General features: G+C 37.3%; 1 non-coding gene across 1 annotated transcript; it reads left to right on the forward strand.

The window, feature by feature from the left end:
* Positions 1-4,109: 4,109 nt before the first annotated feature.
* Positions 4,110-4,215, forward strand: LOC136327919 (U6 spliceosomal RNA). The gene has a single exon (XR_010729974.1). It is a non-coding gene; the product is annotated as a U6 spliceosomal RNA (small nuclear RNA).
* The last annotated feature ends 284 nt before the right edge of the window (positions 4,216-4,499 follow it).

Raw genomic sequence — 4,499 nt, forward strand, 5'->3', positions numbered from 1 at the left:
ACTAGTAAACTGCTGTCAGTCTCATTTGACCCTGTCAGGTGTTGTGTGTTTGGCCATCTCATACTATTTAGATTAGGGGATCCTTCTTCACTAACAGGGTAAACAGGATGTAGTCAGAACAGCTGGAAGCCAGCTGCTGGTTGAGGAGGCTGTGGTTAACAAGATATCAAGGAATCTCAGACACTTGATCCTCTTGTTCCTCACTCCACAATGCTATCCCTCAACCCAACCCCACACACCCCACCCACGACTGTCAGCTCCCTGGGTTTTAGCTTTTCCTTTGTGGACTGATAACTCTTTATAACAGATCTCTTTCTTGAGTTACAAGCCAATTGTGCTTCTTATTGCCTGTGGGACACCACTATACAAATGCGCCTTAGATTCTTCAAATTCAACACAACCCCAACAAAATTTATTCTTTTCCTCTAATCCATCACTAAAGACACTCTGTCTCTTCATCTCTATCACACCTATCACAGTGCCTGGCACTTCCTATAAGTTTTTATTAAATATATAATGTGGTCAGCCAAGCTTCCATGACTCTGGTTTGCTCTCTCCTGATACTTGCTGCTCTGTACCTCTAGTTCAGAGTTTCTCAAACATTTGTATGTATAAGGATCATCTAGAAAGCTTGTTAAAACACCAGAGATTGTTTTTTATTTATTTATTTATCATATTTTGAAATTTCTTGTGTTAATATGGATTTAAATGTCCCACCACGTGTCCCCCATTACACTCCCTTTGTCCCCCTCCCTTGATTCCTTCCCCCTTCCCTCTGGGATTTGCTGTCCTGTTATCTGTATCTCTGTGTTATGTATATATCACTTCACTAATCATTTCACCTTCTCTTATCCCATCCTCTCATACCTCTTCCCTCTGACAGATTTCCCTCTGTTCTCCGTGACCCTGCCTCTGCCTCTGTTCCATTCCTCAGTTCACTGTGTTCATTAGATTCCACATATAAGAGAGATCATATGATATTTCTCTCTCTCTGCCTGGTTTATTTCACTTAGCATAATAATCTCCAGGTCCATCCATGCTATCTCAAAAGGTAAGATTTCCTTCTTTTTTGTGGCCTTGTAGTATTCCACTGTGTATATGTACCACAGCTTTTTTATCTACTTGTCCACTGACGGACACTTGGGCTATTTCCAGATCTTGGCTATTGTAAACAATGCTGCAATAAACATGGGGGTGCATATATTCTTTTGAATTATAAAACACCACAGAGATTTTGTTCAGTAGATCAAGGTGGAACCCATGAATTTGGATTCCTAACAAGCTAATAAATGATGGTAATGATGCTGGTCAAAGGATAACAATGTATGAATCAATGTTCCAGCTCATACAAGTGCATGGCTGCTGATGACCAATACTTTGGATTACTTCTCTGCATGATTATTCTTTCTTATAGGCCCATTTGGGTCCCTTGATATCTGTTTTACCATGAATTCTGACACCTATACTTACATGCCTGCCTTCCAGCTTTCTTATTTCTATTGGCCAATCAACTTTGCCACAATCTTTGAACTTTCCTAGTTCTTCCTCCTTGCTTACACTAAAGTCTCTACGCTGCTTTCCGTTCAGTCCTGACATCAAGCCTAAAAATTTCAAATGCTTAAGTCCAAAGAGGTGTCAGTATTGTGGAATGCCAGAAATACCAAAGACCAAAATATCCTGTTTAAGGCAGATTGTATGACCAAAGCTTTCCTAACACAGTGAATTTAAATAAAAAAAAAACCTGACATTTTAGAGATTCACCTGCTGACCATACAGGGTAAGGCAAAAGTAGGTTTATAGTTATTCATATGAAAAATAATACAATAATTAACAACTAATAATATAAGAATAAACTCTGTGACTTGTATACTTACAAATGTAAACATATTTTTGCCCCACTCTATTTATGCAAGACCATTACAGAAACTACAGAACTAATCAATAAAAATAACCATAGACTGTGTTACTTTTGTGCCAGACCTCCATATTAATGGAAGCATGACAGCAAAAAGCGTGAATTTTGGTACTAGATCGATTCTGGTACAGGACCTCATACTGGTCTGCATCTCAGTCTCACTGCTTGAAAAATGGGGCTAATATATCTGCCAGATTGGGTTCTTGAGAAGATGGAATAAGGAAATAACTGTGAATACCTAGCACAGTGCCTGGCCTATATTAGGATCTACCAAAGTTAATCCTATTTCTCTTCCTCCACATGCATTTCTAATTTAATACTCAATAAGACTTTTTCTTTTTTCTCAATGGAGGCCTACTTCTTAAAGAACCAAACTCAAGGAAAAAAAACAAAAGTGGCTAAGTTATTATTGCTTAGATTCAAAGGAACTGGCAGATGCTGTCTCAAGTCAAAACATTGAAGCTGAATGGCATCTTCAAACAGAAGCATTTTGCAGAGTTAAACACAGGTACAAGAAAAACTAATCTTGCTGCTGATAACATGATATACTGTACTTCCCTTGCTTTACAATGCCTTTTGCTTTTATTTAAAGAGCAATTACTCTGCGACACTTTCTAAGCAAACACTTAGGAATTTTGGAGTAAGTCTCAGCGGACACCAGGTATTTGGCCTAAAGAGTCTCTTCTCAGTGAGAAGTCTTAAGTAAGTTCAACAAAGAATTTGAAGTATGAACTGATTTAGTAATTCAGTTCCAGGCAAGTACAATTTATTCAACAGTATTTCCTATTTCCCTGAATTGTCACCAAGTCTCATTGCTGGAAACAATAACAGTAATTACCCAATGTTTGAAATACAGCTGTTTGAGCAACGCATCTCACCCATAGCATGCCTCTCTTCGTCAATTCAGAAGAATTAGGAGTTGATGAAAAAGTCACCTTTCTGCGTAATGCTAAGCTTGTGAACAAAAACAACCCTCTTCCTTCATTTCTTGGGAATCAAAAGTGAATATTTCCCATAAAATCACTGAAACATTTTGAAAGCGAGCTAGAGAAGGAGACACATTTGATTGCTTGGCTGATGCTTACTCTACTATAGGCTCTACCTTGGTACTATTGAGGCAGGGAAGCACACTTGGGAGAGAAAAATGGTTATAATCACAGTTGAAAACTTTAAGGCTGCTCTCTCAGTATTTAACAGAGCAAGTAGACAAAAAAAAATCATTAAGTATACAAAATATTTTGACAACACTATCAAACAAATTGACCCAGTTGACTATTTATAGAACGTTCCAACAATAGAAGAATATACATTATTTCAAGGCATATGGAAAATTTACTAATAAGGAAATATAAAAAGGTTGAAATTATACTAAGTATATTTATATATTCTCTAACTGATTTGGAATTAAAATAAAAAAGAAAGAAATACCTGGAAAATCCCCAAATATTTGGAAATTAATTATGAACTTTTAAATGACTATGGGTCAAATAAGAAATCATTAGAAAATATTTTATTTGAATAAAAATAAAAACATAATATATCAAAATTAGTGGGACATGGAAACCCTGGCTAGCTGGCCCAGTTGGTTAGCGTATCCTCCTGATATCCCAAGGTTAGGGGTTCGATCCCTGGTCAGGGCATATACAAGAATCAACCAATGAGTGCAAAAATAAGTAGAACAACAAGTTAATGTGTCTCTATCTCTCTCCTTATCTCTGTCCCTTCTTCTCTCCCACTAAAATCAATACAATAAAAAAAATGTTTATAATTAATGGGACATGGCTAAAGCAATGCTTAGAAAAACATTTGCAACATTAAAGAGTTTTTTTTAAAGTTTCAAATTGATACTCTAAGTCTCTACCTTAAAAACATGTAAAACAAAAGAAAATTAAACTGAAAACAAGCAGAAGAAAAGATATAATAAAGGGGAGAAATCAGTTCAAATAGAAAACAGGAAAAAATGTAAAAAAAACCTAAAACCTAGTTTTTGAATAGCTCAGTAAGCCTGACCTGTAGTAGAATAGAGGATCAAGTGTCGACAACCTAGAATGCTGAGGTTGCTTGTTCAAAACCCAGGGCTTACTTGGTCAAAGCACGTATGAGAAGCAATTATGAATTGATGCTTCCCACTCCTTTCCCATGCCTCTTTCTGTCTCTCAAATCAATAAATAAAGTCTTTTTTAAAAAAAGAATAGTGCTCGCTTTGGCAGCACATAAAATAAAATTGGCACAATACAGAGAAGATTACATGACCCCTGCGCAAGGATGACATGCAAATTCGTGAAGCGTTCCATATTTAAAGTGATAATAATAATAATAATGAATAGATCAGTAAAACTAATAAACCTGTCACCAGAATGATCAAGAAAAAAGATACAGCCTGACCAGGCAGTGGCGCAGTGGATAGAGTGTCGGACTGGGATGCGGAAAGACCCAGGTTCAAGACCCCGAGGTCACCAGCTTAAGCGCAGGCTCATCTGGTTTGAGCAAAAGCTCACCAGCTTGGACCCAAGGTCTCTGGCTCGAGCAAGGGGTTACTCGGTCTGCTGAAGGCCCATGGTCAAGGCACATATGAGAAAGCAAT

Source organism: Saccopteryx bilineata, chromosome 2, assembly GCF_036850765.1.
Source record: "Saccopteryx bilineata isolate mSacBil1 chromosome 2, mSacBil1_pri_phased_curated, whole genome shotgun sequence".
NCBI lineage: Eukaryota > Metazoa > Chordata > Mammalia > Chiroptera > Emballonuridae > Saccopteryx > Saccopteryx bilineata.